This window comes from Meleagris gallopavo, chromosome 17, assembly GCF_905368555.1.
Source record: "Meleagris gallopavo chromosome 17, MGAL_WU_HG_1.1, whole genome shotgun sequence".
In the NCBI taxonomy this organism is placed as follows: domain Eukaryota; kingdom Metazoa; phylum Chordata; class Aves; order Galliformes; family Phasianidae; genus Meleagris; species Meleagris gallopavo.
The window spans coordinates 3027540-3049874 of NC_139420.1; the positions used below are offsets into that span (position 1 = coordinate 3027540).

Genomic DNA, 22335 nt, shown 5'->3' on the forward strand with positions numbered 1-22335 from the left:
TGCACGTGCCTCTGCCTTCTCATTCCATGCTGCTTCCATTGTAGCTCATGACTAGTCTACAAGAGCAGCCTTCTTTATTATAGACCAGTCTTTCTCATTGTGCTCTTTCACTATGCAGTCTCCTAGGTGATTGGGAAGTAGTCTAATTAAGTTTTGTTAATATGAAAAGAAAAGGCCATTGTATACCTTGGAGAGGAAATGCTATACAAGGGTCGATTATTATAATGATAGTTATTATTAAGTATTTCAGACTATCTGCTCTATTGACAACCTATTTGCAATTATTATTTTACATGAATATTCATAAAGACTGTAGAGATATAAAGTATGATACTTGGCAACATTTATGCAATTAAATGCACATTTAAATTCTGCTGGTAGTACTGGAAATTAAAATCTTCAGACTGATTAGAAGAAGGCTAGGGTCTATTAATCCCCACCATCTATACATCTATCCCTGTAACCTTCTGTCCTCTCGAGATGTTTCAAAGGTGTTCCTCTGTGCCCTTGAAGTAAAAAATAATTTAGACTCTTTTATCGTACTATAAGATGACACAGCTTCTTTAAAAATGAATATGTATCAGTATTATTTACATAAGTATCCACATTAATGTCTTTATCTCTAGAATGTAAAAATGCTATTTTTCATGCACTCAAAGCAATCAATAGCTTTTCACTGTAAAGAAAATTATCCTATTTGGACAAACTAAAAAGAGTAAAGAGAGATTAGGACTCCACTTTTTTGATGGATATAAATTTCAAGACATATAAAGATCAATGGTTATTCCTTAGTTTCTGAAAGAGACAAAAACTAGGTTTCTCTAGAGTTACCTTTTAGCTAATTGGCACATTTCTTCTTTTCAACCTTGGCTCGGGGCTGCAGGAGGTGGTGATTGTTCCTGGTCTCTTACTGCACCATGAGAAAAATAATCAGAAACTAACTTCAGTTTCCTTGTATGCCATTATCATGAAATAAAAAATCAGGCTGTCTGCTTGCTACATTTCTGAACTTTTCTTATTTTATGTATATTTTAAGGAAATTGCAGACTTACAATAGAATTTTTGCTCAAATGAAATATTGCACTTGTTGAAATTTTGTTTGTATTTTACATCCATTGTCAGGAAAGAGAAAAGAAGGGTAGCAGTAAAAGCTGCCTTCAAATGTTCCCGTCTGATGTGTTTGAACAGACAATACTCCTGCAGTCATATGAAGTATCCTCCAGAGTGGCTGCTCACCCTTTGCGTAGCCCTGAGAGTCCATTTATTTCACACATCAATTACACACTTGACATTTTAACACTGTGTCTCTGATTTTAATGGGTTTTAGGAAGAGCATTATGATTAGAGAGAAATGTTTCATTCAGGAGAAGAGACACCAATCTCTTACACTAAGAACAGAAAAATAAATTGAAAAAATTAATATAACTGGGATGCAAAAACAAGACAAAATACCTGTAGAATTTCTATTTGTGAATGTATTTATCCCATGAAAGTCTAGAAAGTACACTGCTGCTGTAATACTTACAGATTTTTGGTTCTTCACCATTAAGAATGGGATTTCCCTCAGTTACTGCATTTAGCATTGCTTCAAGGATGATTCAGTGGAATTTGAACAGGTCTGAAATCACAAATAATGTTGGTTTGAGCGAAAGAAATTCCCAAGTAGTGACTTAATGTTTTCAGCTTTTCCTAAGAAACATTGTTTAGTTTGAGCACCAACAACATATGGCTAGTGGTTGAAATTACCTTTTAATGCTTTCCTCAAAGAATGCTTTGCTCTTTGGTTATTTCTTTTAATAAAACACTTCCCACTAGTAGCAATTAATCCAAAGTGAAGGTAGGTTTTTTAAGTACAAGAGATTCTTGAGAGCTAGGTTAGACAGCCTCAGTTCAAAAAAAATGCACAAGTCATTTTAGAACAGATTTGCTCTTATTTTATTATAGCAGTGCATATAAAAAAAAAAGTCTTATGCCAGATTGGAATCCACAATATTGCATTTGATTGAGTCTACATAATCATGCCAAAGTGGCACTTAGTCTGTATTAGGGCTTTATCTCTTGACCTAGTAGTCTATGACAGATATCTGAGAGCCTCACTGCAAATCAAGTCATCTGGTAGACTGAGATCTGAAGTCTAAGTCTCACCTCCCTACTTGTTTAGAAAGAAGGCAGAGCACAGCTCTTGTCTAAAACCATATCATTAAGACATTGCTTAGAAAGCAGCTCCTCGTCACCAGGGAGCAGTTGCTTCTAGGAAGAGAGAGTTTGTGATCTCAGTATTTTCGAAGGCAGAATCTATAGCACTTGCTTTCGTATAATTTAAATTAATCTGCTTGGTGAGAACTGAGATGATAGCATGTTTAGTGATTATTTCAGGTGTGTTTGTATCTCATCACACATAGTGCTAATTGATTGTGCTCCCCTGGGAGATAGGACAGGAGGTCCATTTATTGCTGCCTTCTGCCTGGCTGTATCTCAAAAGCAACGGTTCAGAAGGGCAGACAGGCTGTCATTGTTGCAGCTTCCAACTAAAAGAGTCATTACAGAAGATGAGAGCATGTTTCTGATGTGAAATATTTTTCTTCTTTTAATCTTCTGGAATCATTTTTGTTTTATAAATGAAAATGAGAAGTTTAATAGTGTTGTTTAATGTACTAAAGTTCTGATCTGACAGACAATACTATTACTACATGAGGTAAATTAAAACTTAATCAAACCGTTATGCAGAGCCTGCAGGCTGGCCATGTAGGACAGAGTGCATAAGTTGTTACCACTTGACCCAAGGCACAATAAATCATATTCTCTTCTAGGCACAATTTCCTCTTTATTTTCCCTAGATTCAGTGTGCCAATACAGAAGGTGAGAAGAAAGTTATTGGTTTATGCATGTGAATAACCTAGATATCACAACTAAGTTTACAAATAAATTTTGATTTCAATGGTTGTTTAAAATCTGAGTACTTAAAGTATATTTATATCAGCTTTTCAAGAGCAGAGAACGTTGAAAATTAAATCTACACTTCTCTAAAATTCACTTGCAGGAATGGGATCAAGTAAAATAGCACACTGATCCTCAAAGTCAAAAAGCACATGTTGGCTACAGGTGCTACACTAGAAGCAAAGTGGGACAGACATCAGCTGCACCACCCAGACATCTACACATCTCCTCCCACACCCCTCCCATGTGCTGGAGAATTACAGATAGTGGTAGCTGCATGGCAATTACTGCTTGTTGTGCATCTGCAACAAGGCAATTGCATTAGACTTCTAAAGGATGTCTATATTATCTTCCAACCTGCAGTGTAAGCACGTAGATTAAATTATATTTATGCCCATATACATAAATATTGGGGAAATCTTGATGGCTATAAAAATGTCTTGATATAAAAAATCAAGACATTTTGAAAAGCATTTAACATTTGTCAGTGTGGATTTTAAATGATTCAACCATATCAGAATGACCAGGGAGTATTTGATCTCCAGGACTGTGGCAAGAGTGGCTGTAATTTCCATCTGCAAGTAGTTGCACACAATCAGGGTTGTGTGAGGTATTGAAGAAAATCTAATTTAAGACAGACAGACTTCAAAGACTAGTTTCCATATGTTCCTTATGGAGACAGGCTCCTGCTGAGTTAAGCTCCTGCCTCTGACTCATTGTCTACAGACAAAATCAGGAATCCAGAGAGTTAAGCTTTCTAAAACTCAATTTGTGCTTAAAAATAGATGGTAGAAACATTGCTGTGTTTTAGATAACAAGTAGGCCAGGCTTGCTAAACTGTATTTCACTCATGCACTGAAATGACTCAAAACATCATTTTTCAGCGCCAGGTTCCTCAACAAACTCTACATGATACCAGCTTAGAGTGGGCAGAAGAAACATGCCTTACAATCCAAGATGCAAGCACTGTGCTTGAGTTCAAGCAGAAGTTTAGTGCCATCTTTATTTTATGCAGAAGATCAGATGATGTTGGGCCCCAAAGGAAATGTTCAATCTAAATGTAAAATACCAATTACTTCAACTTCAGTTTTACGGTCATGTCTTTGGTTGGTGTGCTGGTCTCTGAATGGTATGAATTGGTTTTGAAGTATTTCTTCTTATATGAACATTTGAAAGCAACTCTTGCCCTGTTGCATTGCTGTTGATATCCTCTATGTTTTCTTTCACACACATTATCAAACAGGTGCTTTGTTTTGGGGTGTAGAGGAAGCTGAGCTTTATCTCTTTATGCAGTGGTTCTTTTTTCGATCCTGTTTTGATGCTCTTAATTAGAAAGGATCACTTTCCACTACAAGTAGTTCCACTTGTCAGCTACATACCCAAACATGAAATGAAAAGAATCTAACCAGACCTCTGTGTGTCAGCAATCAGATTCTGTATTTACGGTTCTTCAGTTTCTTAGGAACTTGCCCTTCAGAGATCACTCAAAATAGTTATTACTCTAGGATGAATTTCATCAGTTTCTGGATGTATCTGAGTATGTCTGCTCTTCCTTATTCTGGCATGCAAACCTGTTTTTCATTGAAATTGGCACATAAAATATCTGGTCTTTAAGGTGCCTTCTGGTCTGCCAGCTACCTAGCTGAAGCCAGGTGTATAAAACAGCACATTGCTTTTAAGTCATGTAGTATCTTCATTTCAAAACTTTTTGTAGCTGCGCTGGAGTAGATCAGGGACCAGGTAACAGAAAAAGAAAGAAACTCTCTTGTCCCTTTCTTTTTTTTCAGGAATAATTGTTTGTCTGCCCATGGCACATTTTCCTCCACACTTGTTTAGCTGTACCTGGGTGTGCAAGAATCTTTACTCTAGCCTTTTTTACTGCTCTTCCTCTTGTAGTGATGAGAAGTTCAGCTGAAGTCTAGGAGAATAAGATCTGTAATTTTATGTTAGTTTCAAGCTGTAGTAGTTTATATCAGGAAAACTGAAACTTTGCAGGCATGGTAATTATTCAGTTATTAAAGACAGTAATTATTCAAGGTTAAGTACAGTAAAACATGTAAGTTGAGCAATTAAATTAATGAATTATGTCAGTGTTGTTTTATTAATTTAATAGAAAATGAAGTGGGAGATATGACTTTGGAATGATTCATTTCTGATTCCTTGTGCTTGAATTTGTGTGTATAATTTTGCAGTTCAGCTGAGAATTATAAACGGTAATTTGTTCAAAACAAATCTTAAAATGATTCAGTGGCATCCTCACTGCATTGAAGAACTGTGCTAAGATATCTGCTTGCAATTCTTTATGTCGTTTAAAAGATAGATGATCAAGGGCTCAGAGTTCTCCGTGGTATTTGAATGATGGATACATCACGAGGGCAGTGGGGTCCAGAAGGCCTGATTATGCTTCTGCAATTTGATTGTTGCAACATGTGAAGAACACGGGGCCTTTACTGAAGCATCACGGTTGAAGGTTAGGAAATTTTCCACTATGAGATTGTCTTTCCAGTCTCCTTTCATATCTCAGTTTAGGGCCACATTCCTGTTTGCTTGCTTGCCCTCCCCAGTCCAGTTAAACCTTGTGACCTCAGCTGCAGAGTGGGACATGGCAGGTCTGTAGGACCTCCTGGCACTTTGTAGCCCAGCGACACCCAGTCTTTGCATCCAGTGAAGCTGATGATGAGAGCAGTGAGTCTCTATCCTTCCTCTTATGAGTTTCTCCTATGAAGCCACTCTGCAATCTGGGCACTGGCGCTAATTTCAGTCACCACATGTGAACAGCACTGCAGCAGTTATATTTGGTTTAATGTGTGAAATGTCAGCAGTGTGTCTTGGGCTTTGATTGAGCACTCTGATCTGGGAGAGGGGATAGAAACTATATTTCTAGTCTTTGGTGCTGCTTTGCTAGCATTAGCGTAGCATTTATGGAACTTTCAGTGGAACTTCTTGGAACTGACTTAATTTGGAGGGATCAGATTTATCTGGTCAGTACTTGGACATTTAATGTGTGCAGTTCTCATTGCACTGCAGATTAGCTGCCACTCATTCCCAGATCATTGCAGATGTGTGTGCAACATTCTTTGCTGTGTCTGCAGCATGGATATACTGCGCTTTCCAACAGGGAATAATAATGCTTCCCCACTGAGCAAGGCTGCAGCGAAGTAAGGAACAGATTGTTAGGTATGTGAATAATCTAGCTGGATGGATGCTAGAAAATATTGCATAGCTGTGGAAATAAATAATGCATTTAAATCTTAGTTTCTAGTAATTTTATTTTGCTTCAAAGTGACACTAACAGTTATCCCAAGATCAGCTCATACGTGGGGAGGTGGAGGACAGTGGGACAAATGATCTGTACAGCTGCACTCCAGATCTTTTGGCTGCAGGACAAAAGTTGGGCCCACCTTGTGCATGTTGTCTGTTTCCTGATCAGAAATGAAAAAACACAAGAAAGATATATGGCAGAATTAAATTATATACATTAAAAAGATGTTCCTGACAGACGAGATCTCTTTTTTAGTGTTTTGATTTTACTGCCTCATTGCTCTTAGTGTATCTGCAAGGTTTTCTTGCATTTGTAGGGAATTTGCATTTTAAATTGCATGTATGTACTTTCTTTCCACCACTCTGATTTCTAAATGTCCTTTTGATTATTAGTATGCTTTGACACAAGTGCTTTCTAGCTCCTTTCTAGCCACTGTTAGCTTCTGTTTTTTTCCGCAGACCATTTACTGTCCAACATGCTTTCATATCCCTTCTTACAGGCAACTACTTTTCATTTGTTCTCTTTACTTGCAGATTAGCTTATTTTTCTAATTTGTTCTCATTTTTAATCCTTATACTCCAAGGGTAATGGAAAGCCACACGCTATCCTGAATTTTTTAGCATTCTGAGGTTTATTTTAATTGACACAGCTCTTCACTGAAGAACAGCACATTTTTTTCCGCCTCTTGCTCTTCTCCAAAGTGAGCTAGAGGGCATGGAAACCATCCTCTGTCACTGCTGGAGGCCAGGGGCTATTGCAATCTGGCTCTGCTGCAGGGAATCCTACGCATTGCCAGCCTCTAGCCCAGCTCTCTCATCTTTGGCTTCTCCAATCTGTTTTTGTGTCATGTTTATTCCTGGCCACTATTGCTCACAGGCTCTTTGATCCTTACAAAACCTCTTGAGAAAAAAACAATTCATAAAACACATCAGTCGCTAGCTCTGCTTCTTAATGACATTGAACAGCTTTTCTAAAATTAAACAAGTGTTTTGCACAATTTAGTTCTAGGCAAAAGTCCAAAAGATATGGTTCATGTCAGACACTGTTGGCTTGTAGCCACTTACCTTGTTGGCGTTGCCTTCTTGCCATTTTTTGTCTACTTGCTTAGAATTTAGTTTATACAAATCTTACACCACCATGGCACAATATTTTATGGCAAGAATTTCTTGGAGAAGTTTGACTGATTTTTCTCTTTGTCTAAATAAACATTAGCACAAAATTGCCACGTGTTATCATTTTATAGTTTGATACATATTGTGTGTTGGGTGAGAGTCTTTGTGACTGCTATTTGTGTTCCGATTTAATACTTATGCCTTCACCCTTGGATTAATTCCTACTTAAGGATCTTAAAAGCATAGATTGGATCAAGTGGAACTTTTGTTTAGTGCTTCAAAATGGCACTGTCAGTGATGATACAGAGATGATCTCTTTTACACACAGTGGATTTCAGAAACTCATAGAAAAAAAATGTACTTTCTGTTGAAGGAAAAGAGACAAGGAGGACATAATACATGTCTAGACTTTATTCTGAAAAAAAATCAGATATATGTCATTTATGAAAATAACTTCTACAGTAGTTATTTCTTTTCTATGGGGTTAATTATTCTCTCTGGTGTACCCTCCAAAATTCTGTAGGCAGTAAGAGCAGCTGTTTCTATGTATTGGCTTGCATTTGTGATTGGACTGCCTTTAATAATTATTTGCTATCTTTGTTGAATTTCAGTAAACATCAGTCAGTAAGAATGATATTTATTATCCTCATTGCTTTACAGCTCATCAGCTCATACAATTGAAGACAATACCTGCTTTCCTCACAAATAAGCGAGAAAGAAGTGGCTTGCATCACGGTCTCTCTTGTCCTAGATTTCATTTCACAGGAATCCCAGAGTTGTAAGTATGTTTAGATTAGCAACTCAGCTTTATATGAAATTTATATGACTAAATAATTTAGAGACTGTTTGACTTTTAAACATGGCTATTGAATCCCTTGATATCTTCTCAAGCAAGGCAGCATTCAGTAAGAGACTGAGTTTCAGACTTTGGCTATTAAAGTCAAAATAGATTCACTTTATTTATGTGGATAAGAAAAAATAAATTTGTGAATTCTTCCTAAAGATGCCATTAAGAGATACTAGCTATTTATACAACACAGATTTGTCCCATATGCTGGTAAACATCTCCATCATTTTTGATTAGCAGTTCCTACCTGATTTTCAGCTACCTTTGGAGATACCTATGTTTTACCTATAATCACTACACACTGCCACATAAGGAGAGCAGAGCACACACAGTGGGACTCAGCTCCATTCAGCAGGTTGAGCTGGCAGAACTGCAAGCTACAGTCAGGCTGCCTGCCAGGACAAGGACACTGAATGGGGCAGACAGACAGCTCATCAGAGCTGCCACATTCATTGCATTGCAGGGATGTGCTGGTAATAAAATGCCCGAGGTTTCTGTTCCAGGTTCAGGATAAATGCCTTCATACATTTCAGCCAATGGTGTCTGTGTTTGTATGTGTACACCATGCTTCTCATGAGAACCAAGTATCTATCACATGTCATAGCTCCTGCATTTGTGTATGTTCATATGCCTATAACAACCTAGGACACACAGATATTCTAAAGTTTGTTTAGGTTTTAGGTTCATTTATGAGGTGGCTGCCATCCTTCCTTGCACTCATCACGAGAATCCCAGTTGTTACTGCAGAAGGTCCCCCTCTATGCAAGCCCAGAGCCTACTAACATTATTAACACTGCTGACAATATCCTTTCTGGAGCGGCTGCTTGGTGTGCTGCTGGTGCTGCCCCAGATGCAGCTGCCTAGCAACCTCTCTTGCAAAGCTGCAGGCTGGAACTGTTGGCTAGCACCTTTTCTCATCTGGGTTTTCTTTCTTCTATTACCAGACTATGTATCAAAAGCTGTCTCATGCCTTTTGCCTTCAGGAATGCTGGCGATGATGGTTTGTCACCTGTCTGACTCTCATTATCAGTTCATCCTATTTTTGCCCCTTTCTTTTACTTTTTATCTTTTTTACCTTTGTGTGTGTGTTATGTGTCAGGGGACAGTAGCTATACAGTGCCTGAGTGTATCACACTGCAGTAGTGCCAGTTGCTGCTTTCTGGAACTCATGAGAAGTATAAGACAGGATGAGTTTATATGGCCTACTTGTACCAGCAGCAGAAATTTCACTACAAAACACAAAGTGAGAGGAAACACAACTCAGTTATCTTAGCCTATTAATATTCATAACAGGAGCTTCTTCCTGAGGCATATCTCTATTTTTATAGAGTGATTTGGAGTATTTTTCAAAACATGGGCAATTAACACTGACTTATTTTTTTTTAATGACGCTACTTAAGGTACCCAAATGTGAGCCCAAGTTGTCCTTTCCTAACATCCTCTAAGTGAATACCCCAACACAGGTACTTCACTTTCTCAGGTGGAAAATGCTTTGTCTGGCATCTCCTTTCTCTCGGTTTCCATTCTCTGAACTTACCTGAGTGGTGACTGATATACTTTCTGAAACGGGGAAATATATTTCTAGAAAATATTTTTATTTCCATTACTTTTATTTGATGGCAGTGTCCAATTGTGCTAGGCATTGTACAGACACATGGCATTAAGTATTCAAATTACTCAGGATTGGAAGTAGCCTGTAAAATTAGGCTGGAGTGTTTCCAAATTCTCAGAGGTCAGCAATGAATTGATCCTGATGTTTGGATCTCAAAAAGCTCATTTTCTCTGATTGCTTTCCAAAACACAGTAACTGATCACTACGGCATGTACCCTGAATACTGGATCTGTGAGTACTGATTTGTGTCTGTGCAGGGGGCACCACCACCATGGAGCTGGGCCATACCTCCTCCCTCCTTTGGGACTGGAAAGCACCGACTTCAAGGAGTTGGAAATACCTATGTGCACTGTTTCAGATGTGAAATGTCCAAGCACATGAACTTGTCAAGTGGTTCTCCAGGGGTGACCCTAAGAAAGGAATAGCTTGCAGTCAGAATAGCTTAGGTCCCACGCTTGCCAGATGTGCAAAGCACATACATACAGCTGTGCCACTCCTATTTACCAGATGAGAAACTGAGGCACAGAGAGATTATGTGATCTCCAAGTCAGTACCAAGCCAGAGAGTTTATTGTAAAACTAGCCACAGTACAAATTTTGTCCAGATTTCCTGTTTCTATAATTCCTAATTATTTTTCTTCTTTTTCATTTTCATAAAATGCTATGAATAAATCATATGCTGAATTTACTTTGGAGGTACACCCTCCATGTATTCATGTACTTCTGGGCCCTTGTTGTGGCTCACATTGCAAGTGAGCTGACAGTAATTGCAGGAGTTTCCAGGACTGGCTTTTGTTTTAAGATCCTCTCCCCTACGGTCCTTTCTGCAGTTCCAGAATACTGTTTTTTCCATCTTTCATCACTGTGACATCTCACTGAGGGCAGAAATTTGATGTTGCCACTAATGCTGCTGTGAGGATTAGCTGGCAGCGAAAGAGACTGATGGCCCCACCACTCTTCCCAGGTGGAGAAAACTTCCAGCACTGCCAGAGAAAATGTATCCCATGCATTGCTGAGAGGAGGTGGGAGGTCTGCTCTCCGCTTTGTACCCAGAAAGTCCATCACCAGCTTCTGGGGGGAGAGCAGAGATAGAAAAGAGTAGAGGTTTGAAATATACCACCCAGGTGCAAAATGAATGGAAGAAACAATACAAAATGAATTTTCTCGTAACAACTATGGAAAAGAAAAAATACAGCAGCTGATAAATGCTCTTGTTTTGTAAGAGCAACACTCTTTGTCAGCTCCATGTTTTCAATTCTCAAAACCTCAGAGAATTGCTGTAAATGATGTGCTCAGGATTTTTAGGAGCTATGCTCTTGCTTACATTTGATTCTCTTCCTTATTTATGTGAGGTTACATGCACACATTATTTTAGCCCCAAGAGAAATAGGCTGGCTCATTTCTCTAGTTTTCAGAACTAGATGAAAAGGAGACTCCATAGTCTATATACTATTTAAGGCTCAAAAAATAGTCTGAGCACATTAAAGATCCTCCTGAGATAATGAATCTGTCATTGTTTTCAGAGAGCAATGCAGAACATTATTTTTAAACCAGTAACTTTCAAAAGAAAATCAGGACTGTCTTCTTAAAATTAAAATGAAATGTTTGACTGCCATTACACAGAGGACCCTGTTTTCACTATAAATCACAGTCTGTTACAATGTATACAGATGAGACCAGCATGATTGCTCCCTAAACAGTACAAGTTCTTCCTGGTGGCAGCCCTTTCCAGCACAGCCATTGAGAGCTCCCCCCAAGGCAATGTGGCTGCAGAAGGATCACTGCTCACCACTCACTGGGGGTAGTGTAAAGCCTGGAAAGTGGAGGAGTTCTTTGTTCCCATCACTTGGGAATAAGAGAAAAGCCCACACATTCCCAAAGACTGCAAAAGAAGAATGGAAAGTGCTCCCTCAACTAAGCTGAATTTGTGTGTTTTTCCTGTTCTCTGAAGATATTTCAGTTTAAAAATGCAGAACAAAATGAACGGAACAAAGATCAGGTTTTTTTTACTGGAAATCATTCTATCAAACGTGAACAAAATGTTGATGTTCTCCTAAACACAGACATCCAAATTCTGCCTCTGGTGAGGAGTCACCCTGGCCTCACTCTGCAGCCTGCACTGGTGAGATTAAAAAGCTTTTGACGGTTTGCTTTTTTTTTTTCTTTTCCTTTTTGAAATGAAGCAAAAAGTCTCTATATTGTGGATATGAGTTTTGAGAAGTCTGAGTTCCTTGACCCTTTTTCGAATACTTGAGCCAGCTACAGTAGCAGTAGCCCTGAATATTGGCAATGCACCATAGTGCAGAAAGCGTGGTTAGTAAAATTAATTGCTTAAAAACATTAAAAATAGTATTTCTTTTTTATTTTGCAGACTACTACCACTTATTCCATTTGGAAAATCTCCAGAAGATTGAACTTGTAGTACAGGTAGGAAAAGTTGGCTTTGCTGATGAATTTTGCTTAGCCACAATGTTAGCATATCCATGTTTTATAAGCTGATTGGGTTGTCTTCAGAGATGTATCTCTGTATTTTTAGAAGTTAAGGATATATCAGGAGTAGTATACAGAGGTGCGCTTCTGTTTAACCTGCAAATTGATAGTATGGAAAGTTGTACCTGTCTGGCTATACATGAAAAATCCAGAGAATATGTTTCACAGCTCTGTGAGCAGCGCTCCCTGGTTTGAGAAGTGTGAGCACCCCACCACTGCGACCAAGAGCCTTCTTAATTAAACGTTATGCTTTCTTTCATTGATGGTTTTTGCGGGTCATAAAAATCATGAAAATCAGGATCAAGTGGCCATTTTATTGAGAGTTCAGATCCACAATGTTCAGACCCATGGAAGTCGCCTACCCAAATGCACAGGTCATGCCACACTACCAGGAGATAAGAATGGGAGCTGCTTTGTAATTGCCATGGCTGTAGAGTGGGGAACACCTCTACAGATGCAAACATCTTTAGAAAGGATTTGTATATCCAGTGCTCAATTATTTTTAATGGAGTGTGAATACAAACTGAGAATCTCATCGTTGTTCTTTTGGGAAATCTGCCACTAAGGATGATGGTAAATGTCACTGGTTTTGTTTGGAGAGGGATGGAGGGGAACTGATTTTTCCAAACACCTGGCAAAGTGGACTGAGCTAGAGAAAGCATGTTCTGAACATTAAAATTTGGCTGTACAACACAAAGTTCTGAAGACTATGAACTTCCAAATCACGTAGTGTCAACTTGTGGTTTTTGATACTGTGGTATTAATTACTACAACAGCTTGCTGAGTTTCTGTATAAATTGCTTTTGCAAGCAAAATTTTATTTTATATATGAGATGTAGCTCTCTTGAGTTTGCCCTTCTGTCACTCTCCTCACCTCCTCCTCCAAACAGATGGTCCTATAAAGTGATATGTCATTTGTTCCTGAACTTTTCTTAATGATTGTGGTGGCATTTCTAATATTTCTTGGAGGTAAAAGCAGCAGCTGCCACTGTAATTGTTTCACTAAGTGAATGGAATATGTTTTACCATCAAAAAAAGTCCAGCTGTGATGTTGTAATTGTTGCTTACCTTGATTAGCTTCAGAGCTAGACATTCACCCTGGTAAGTTTGGCTACTCCCCACTGCTGAATCCAAGGTTTGTTCAAAGCTCAGTTCTTATGCTATTTGTTACACATGATAACAGATATTTCACAGCTATGAACATTTTTTCCAGAACAACTGGTTAGGAGACATTTTGACTTTATTTCTTTGCCCTGTTTTAAATTCTCCACCTCAAGTAGCCCTTATGCAGACTCATGATAGAGAATTTATGACATCATTTTTCATATCTTGAGCTATCATTTTCTTGTCCCACAAATAGACTTTTTTTTCTGCTACTGATTTGTCTTTTCCACCTCTCAGTGATTCAGCTTCCTTGTTTATATCTTCATCTGTCTAACCTCCTCTGGAAATAAAGTTTCATTTTTGAAAACACAGATATGTTCTCCTGCAAATATCACAGTGGAATTTAGAAGGTGATGTTTACCTACTTCATTTAACCAAAAACACTTAGAACTGGCTATATCTGCGCTCACTTATCCTACAAAATATATTCTATATGATCTCCATGTGGTGTGTGTAATATATGTCCATATGTATTATTTGTTTTAATGATGAATTTATAGATGTGAAGAAAGTTTAAACTCAGATATTGAGCTTGTCTAATGGGCAGCTAATCCACGATAAGTACAGCAAGGGCCAGGAAAGGAAACTACGAGGTATTGTTCTTGTTAACAAAGTAGTGATGCTGTCTTGTCTTTTTGGTTTCTTCAGTCATCCTAATTTAGTTTTGACAATTGAATTCATCAAAGAAAATTTCCTTTTTAAAAAAATTTGCTCTTCAGCCTACTACTCATTGATAATATTAGAAAGAAATTAGGTGTAGAAACTGCAGCATTCACTTCTTTTCAGCACTGAAAACAGTGTCTGGTTTTGGTTTTGATCCAAATTGTGGTGTGGTGAATGCCAGGCTTCTGTTTCTCTTTTATTCCTTGCAGCCTGACAAATTATAACAATATGACAACTTTACATCAAAGCAGAGTTCAGATTTGTTTCTTATACCTACATTTGGTAAAATGCATAAAGATATTATTTTTTTTTATAATATTTACTATTTGTTGTATTTTCACTTTTATTTTTTTATAATATTTACTATTTGTTTTATTTCCACTTTTTTTTTTTAATAATATTTACTATTTGCTTTATTTCCATGTTAAGCCCAAACAGAACAGTGGAAAGCTAACTATCCCTCTCCCAGTGTCTCATCTTTCAAACTACCCCTGAAAGCTAAGTATTGGTGATCTTTTTCTGAGGATTTTTGTACTGACATACCTGATTCAATTGTTCCTACCAGAGTATTCAGAAAATCTTAGAAAAAAAGAAAGGACTGCTTTCATACTTTTTTTTGGAGTGTCTTGAAGGAGTACTCAGAAAAAAATGGGTCAAATTTAAGAAGACCCCCAATGAGGAAGATTGACCCTGTTCAGTGGGAAAGAAACCAAAACCAATGGAACCCAGGGGACAAAAAAAAAAAAAAAAAAAAAAAAAAAAAAAAAAAAAAAAAAAAGAAAGAGGCCAGACAAAAGAGAACTTTCACCAATATCCCCTTCAAGACAAAATAAGAAGGATGACTCTTATCCCCTATACCAACTATTAAAGCATCTTTCATCTAGGCTAAATATTAGATTGGCTTCTAACAGTGAGATCAAATTATAGAACAGAATCTCTACTTTTGATATATTAAGAAATCCATGCATCTGAAGTACTTTGATATACTAGAGATTTTAAAAGTTACAAAGAAAATATTACCTTAAAATTAATTTCTACAAATTACAGGAAAACATCAGTGTTGCTTGTCTGTTTAACTGGTCAAAAGGCAATAGTGATTGACTAGTGCTTGTGTATCTATGCATACAGAGCAGATGAGGAGTTTCTGCTGTAGAGGCTAGCAAAAATGAAAAAGAAACCCTGTAGAATCCACAGAGTAAATAATCCCACATTTAAGTGATTCATTTTGAGACAGGCTTTCTGGAGAAGCAACTGTTTCATCCAGTTCTCCATGATCTGATCGCATATGGTTGTAAATCAGCCCTCCCACCACTGATAACAACAACTGGTTACAAAAAGATCCATCTTTTGATGGAAATGCTTTCATTTAAGTGATTCATAGAATCATGTTTATTATGTGGAAAAGTGGACATTAATTTGTACAATTTATTTATTTTGACTTTCTTTCCTATTCAGAATGAAAATAAATGTTGGAATTTGATGTGGAGGAGACGTTCCATTTTCTGGCCAGTCCTAGGTTGCCATCAGTTATTCACAATAATACTTTATAACTTCTGAAAATTTTTCTTGTAACAACACTTCAAATTTGATGGAGATATCTATAATAAACAGAATGGCAGACATGTTTGGCTCAGGGACAACAGAGGAATGAGATGCAAACAGAACTCAGTTGATACATGCCATGACCTCAGCTGAGAGGTGACAGCTAATGTGAGATTTCTTACTGAAAGAATAATTCTAGACAACTCAAATGTGGTAGGTGAGTTGTTGTGCCAAAAACCATTAGAGCATTTTCTGGGGAAGGGATTCAATACGTACTGGCACAGGCATGATGGCACTAATAGATATAAGTAACAAAGGTGCCTATAGAACAAAACAGCAGGGAATGTTAGCCCAGAGCATGTAACACAGGACCAGTAACATGCAGTGATCCAAACAATTTACCTCTAAGGAAATGAGAACTTGGTAAGGTTGTTTTTTTCCAATTTTAGTTTAGTTTGGTTGGCTGGTTGGTTGTCTTTACAGGACTTTAACTAGTTTGTTGGTAAATATTCATGGAGGATGCAAGCTTGTCACATCAGACATGGACTTTTTTTAGAAGCAGGTTGCTTCCATGTGCAAAATATTCTGCTAGTAATGACCTGTGTAAGGGATTAGCATTTTCTTAGCTTTGACACCACGGCAATATTTTCAAGCAACTGATCTGATATCCAGGCTGTCGTTGCAGCCCTCAGCTGAATTTCTAAAAGACTTTGTGCAGCAGGACTTCCTGTGCTTATGCAGCAAACTCCCTTCTTGCTTATCTACACACACCCTTGGACTGTGCTTTTTCAAAATGAGGTCAAATGTACAGAAAGGCACGTGGCAATTAGAAAAAAATAAACACTTAAATTATTCCAGTAGCATCATAGTTCTTGAAATGAAATTGTCCGAATCAGAACCATAAGGGAGATATAAAGGCATTTAGTTGCTTTATTCCTATTGAGATAGCCACCTGAATATCCTAAAAAAAGCTAACCCTCTCACTTCAAAAAAGAGCTTCATTAAGCTCTAAGTGCAATATGCAAATTGCCTTTCTAACCTCTTCCTTTTTACTGTCTGCTTTTGCATAATGTAACAACAGGGCTTTGAGATTCATGCTGTGCTCTCTTTCTGCTGGGCAATCCATATAGCTACTGACTTTGCAGAACAATGATAAAGATTTTTTTTCCCCTGTAAGACCGGATCATTTACATAGCAGATGTCTTTCTTTTTAAAGAAAAAAGCAGAGTACTTATAATTTTGAATAAAAATCTACTCGGATTTTTTCCTTCCATTCACTATATGCCAACTTGAATATATCAAGTAAAAGACTCCCCTGGGAGAAAGACTTGTAGCCCTTTTTTAACAAAATCAAATTTGAGATTTAATGATATTAGGAAAAAAGTTTATTTTAACATAAACATGTTAAAAGAAAACTGTAAGCAGATCATTGATCTTTTGGTTGAGATTTGTTTTAAGGAACCTTTCTGGTTTTCAAAGCTAATAAATTGCTGCTAATAAAAATTAACATGCAGAAATAAAAAGGCATTATAGATTCTCTATCAGGCTTTCCAAAGTCCACTCAAGATGGAGGGAGCTTTTGCCCAACTTCAATGAGCACTATCTCAGATTTGAAGCAAGAATGGATTTCAGAAAAACTGCTACCTGCTCCTTTAAAGGGGAAGAGTTGGACCCTTTCCCTGCCTCCTCTTCTTGCTTTGGGAAGATCCAAGCAGTTTTGTTTCCCTCGAGGGAAGCTGTACAGTTTTGAAACGTGGTTCTACTCAGATGAATTAATGCAGTGTATTTTCTAACAACAGGGATTTCAGCTCAGCTAATGGTTTGAGCTGGTACAAAAAGATAATTACTTGCTTGGTTACTGTTTTCATCAGCTATACCATATTTTAGAGATATGGGTTACAAATGTTCACAGATAGTGTCACGTGGTTCCCACTGTATATTCTTACAGTGCAACCAGGCAAACAACAGGTATATTATGCAAAGCAGCCTCTGCCAGAATAAAACCATAATTGAAATGGACATTGATGTCACTGAACAATTTATCTTCCTTAAAAGGGTTTTGCTTTACAAAAGAAGCTAATTTAGTCTGGGAAATTAAATTGATAGCCATGTGGGAGCATTTGTCTAATTCACTTACAGAGTTGTATCATTAACCATGATTGTTTGATCAATATTTACAAAACAGTAGAATTTACTCAGTTGACAGATGTCAGAGTTCCTCTCCTCATTACTGAAAGTAGATTCTTTGTGGATAACCTGCAGCATCCACCTCTTCAGAGACTCAAAATGCTAATACAGTACTAATAATGGATTTTTAAATACACAGCACCGTCTTCTGCAATCTTTCAACAGGCAGTTAAAACCAGGAAAATCTCTTCCTAAATCCACAATATTAATGTGTACCAGATAAAGAAGTTTTACTGTGACTTTACAGCATAGGACTTAACATGGAAGATACAGGACTTAGTACATCAAGCATCTAGAAGAATAATTATTCCTTCTATCCTTGGGTTACGTGCGAATAAAAGCAAGGAGGGTGCTTCAGAGGAAGAAATCCTTCTGTAATTATATATGTACTGCCAGGATTGCCAATTATCTTTAATCTTATTTTTCTTGTTTCCATTTTACTTCCATTGTGTCCATTGTACTTCTTATATCCACAGAACCTGATGTAAAAGATCTGTGGAAGCTGAAACTATACCAAATGTGTTCTAGATTATTACTAGAAACAATTCAGGCAAAAAAATATCATACATGTTCATACTTAGTACACAGAATATTAGTGTTCATTCTCTTCATTAAAGATGTAATTCATTCTTACAACTTATATCATCATGTATTCAACTGTACATTCTCTGAATCACGATCATAAGTCTCTTCAAATGGCTTATCTGATCTTAGATCAGCATTGTCCAATTTTGGGGAGAACTTTTTATATTAGGCAGCTAAAATACAGGGAAACTCTTCCTCCCTTCTCAAATAAACCTCTCTTACTAAGTGCCCTTCCTTTGCTGCAGTTTTAGCAAGTTCTTCATAAGATTTATCACTATCAGCACTTCAGAATCTGGATGATCCTGAGATGCAGAATCTATATACTCATAGGAAATCCCAATTTCGTACTTTGTCAAATAGGTTTTTATAAGGGAATTTGAAATTCTAACTACTAAATGTGTCTGTATTGATAGTGGAGTCTAGGCTGAGAAAAACTGGTATGTAGATTTGGAAATTTGGAGCATGAAGCTTTCTTCAATTGCATTTCAGTGAAGAAGGCTCCGTGTCAGTGTTGTTCCACTACAGTCATTAGAGCAATGGTGATATTTGAGCAGAATGCAACTATGAATTACATCTATTCAGAAAAGTTGGCCACAAATGTAATCCCAGCTTCTTTCTGCACACACAGGAACACGATGGGAAAATGATAAAGGCAGAAAAGAATCAGATTTTTCATTTTGTTTGTGTTTGTTTCTTTGCTTTAACTCCGTATTTTGTAATTTTAATACATCTTTCAAAGTTAGAAGACATCATAACCTTTGAGATATTCCATACTAAATTCTAATTATAGGTCTGAGAGAGCTCTGTTTAAACAATATAATTATTCTTATGCGGATCTTGACTGTTTTCATAACTTCTATATCTTTTAATTTCATCTCTGTGGCTCAGATTTTCACTGAAGTAGTGTGAGTATAAAACTGGACAAGTTTCTTTTGAAGTAAATGGAAGTTATTCCTTGATTATCCTGGCTACACTGACATCAGATTTTAATTCTGCATTTATTCTTATTCATTTTGATCACTCTTTTTTTCTCTTTCTCTCCTCTTCCCTTTTCATAGTATTTTCTTTTAGTTACGTTCTTTTAAGCATCTCTGCGTGTTGGCCTGGTTTTAAAAACAGCACAGTTACTTCTGAATGACAAGCAACACAGATGGAGTTTTTTCCAGTTTCTTTCCTTTTTTACCACTTGATGTGCCTTCTGCAGTTAAAATAATATACTTTCCTCTTACATAATTTTATGCTCTTCTTAAACCAATATGCACAATAATAAAGCACAAGCACCTTGGCTGGCTCTCACTGACACTCAAGGCCAGAAGCGTGACTGCATTATGTAAAATATGCCTTTTCTTTTTACTGCATTTTCTATCATATACTTTTCTTGTATTGTAAACACTTAAAATACGTATACTAATCTATTAACCAAATATCATGGCACTTTGATGTGCTCAGCCATCGATACATGTAGTAGATCACGACACCTGTAAGGAGCTACAAATCTGAGGGGGGACAGATCATCAGCAGTTTTACTGACACCTGATCCTTGCCTCAGCATTTACTGAGTATTTATCACACAGATGGTAAATGTCAGTTCTGTGGATGTATTCCACCGTGTGCAGTGTATGGGGGAGAGGCACCTGGCCTCTCATCCAGCTCCCTCCCTCTAATCAGTAAATGTGAAGGTAAATTGAAGAGAGACTTCTGCCTAGTGCTCATACTTTCACAGGAGCTGAAAGTGTAACTTGTTTGTGACCTGCTTGAATTCAAGCCAGGATAGCAAATACAGCACAGAAGTGACTTCTTAGTTTTCTTAAGAAGTCAGCCCCATCTGATACCCAGTCTCATAATTTGGGGGTTTAGTCATTGAGATTTCCTGAGTGGGCAGTTCAGTTACGTAAAAATAAAAATACTGCACTCCTGTTTTCAAATTCAATTTCTTTAGATCAGTGTACTGTGAAGAACTCTAGGTTTTCCATGGGTTGCCATATGCTAGGACTTGGGGCTTTAATTAAAATTGTCAAATTGGTACTTTTGTGAAGTTTATTTCTTTGATTTCCTCCTGGTTTGAAAGTAGGAAAATAGAGACAGACGGTGATAGATTTGGCAGCTGATCCATTACTCTCCAAGAAAATGATACAGAGATGGACCTTCACTAATAAGAATTCAGAAGGTATTAATGTCACTTTCAATCTAACAAATGTTTGACCTTTATTATGGTATTACAGAAATGATAGCTGCTCATACTCACTCTTCAATTTTAAATGCATACTGAAAAATGTTTAAATGTAGAAAGCCCACAGATTGAAGGCAAGTTCAAGAAATTGCTTCTGACTTCAGGCATTTTCATAATTTATCAATAACAGAATAAGCCAGTTCATGCTGAAGGTGGCAATCTAAAGAACTGAAAATCCTGTTCATGAAAATACATAGCAGGTTTTTCCTTCTTTGGGAATCTGTGTGATATGACTCTGAAGATTTTCATAGGTGTAGTGACATTCCCTGCTCTGGGAAGAAAGCCAGAAGTTTAATCCGATTTTATAAGTGATTGGGGCCAAATTTTATTCCCAGAAAATTTAAAGAGAATTCTGTAATGGAGTTTGAAAGGATTGGGAATTGACCTCTATCTAATATAGTTCAGAATAACTTATTAAAACTATTTCACCTTTTCCACTATGGTACTGCCCATGCAAATATGCACATTGGGTTTCAGACTCAGGTGGAGGGAAAAGCAGCTAAATAAAAATTGAAATTCCAATTATGTTAGCTTTATGCTTAATTTACGTTGCTTCTAAAAACAATACAGTGCGCAAGTTCATGACTTTATAGAAAAAATATTGCAGGAAGGACCATATCTGCTAAAAAGGATGTACTGAATAAAAGAAATAGCTTGAAGCAGCTTGAAAGGCCCAATGCCTTATGCTCATTAAGTGAATATATATAACTTGATCCAAAGAGGCGGTGTAGGACCGGAGCTCCAGATGGAATTTATGCTCTCTTTTATTAAAATCTGAAGTAGAAAAGGCCTCAAATCATGCAGCAAGTTTAATGTTAAACTGCAATTTTTGTAATACTTCAAGTGAGTGGTTAATCCTCAGCTGTGCAATTCCACCTTGCTTTCCTGGTTAAACTCTCTTTGAGCAACTTCTTAAGCTTATTACAACTCATTGCTTTATTGAACTTCTGTGATAAAATATTTCATGTCATCAGCCTTTTGTCTGGAATGCTCTCCATGGTGAAGTATAGTTGTATTGCCCAAGCAGCTTTGCCTGTAACAAATTTCTCATTACATACGGAGTCATTCATACTTAGCAGGTAACTAGGTATTTAACAAATTCCTATCAAATGTATGTATATGGATTAAGTTAATGCACAGTCAATATGGTCATAATGAATTAATCCTTTAATGAATAAGCAACACTCATTCTTTTAGATTAGGATTTTTCAAAGTAGTTTTGAGGGATTAACATACTAAATTCCAGTAGTGCTTTGAGGTAATGGGGCACCTAGCTTACTTATGTACACGTGACAAATCCTGACTGAGTTTTGTCTCTCAGATTTGGGTGCAAAGGTGAAAGAAGAGAGAATGAGGATGGGTTTTTCAGATGTGAGAATATGCACATATTCTTAAAGTTTTCATTCCAAGAGGTATTTCTGTTGAAGAATGGAACTTTTTGTGAAAACCAAAGAGATCTGTTCCAAATTGAGAGAGCCTCAGAGGCTGATGTAGACAGCCCCTATTTGAGGAAACTGGTCTGAATCAGATACAGCATAACTTTAAATCCTGGGCACCAATTTTTCAGATGGGCTTTTCCTTCTGACATTTACTAATCCACAAAAGATCTTTGAAAGACCTTGGTTTTGGTTTTGCTGTACAAAAAAAAAAAAAAAAAAAAAAAAAAGCTTTTTAAAAGCTAATTTCATGAGAATGGAACCATTTG

General features: G+C 37.1%; 1 long non-coding RNA gene across 3 annotated transcripts in view; it reads left to right on the forward strand.

The window, feature by feature from the left end:
* Window positions 1-7965: 7965 nt before the first annotated feature.
* LOC109370309 (uncharacterized) overlaps window positions 7966-22335 on the forward strand; it is a 201970-nt gene continuing 187600 nt past the window's right edge. For all 3 annotated transcript variants that reach the window (XR_014887063.1, XR_004161573.2, XR_014887062.1), the window contains exons 1-2: window positions 7966-8089; window positions 12141-12196. This is a non-coding gene — a long non-coding RNA (uncharacterized LOC109370309). The remainder of the gene's footprint in view (window positions 8090-12140; window positions 12197-22335) is intronic.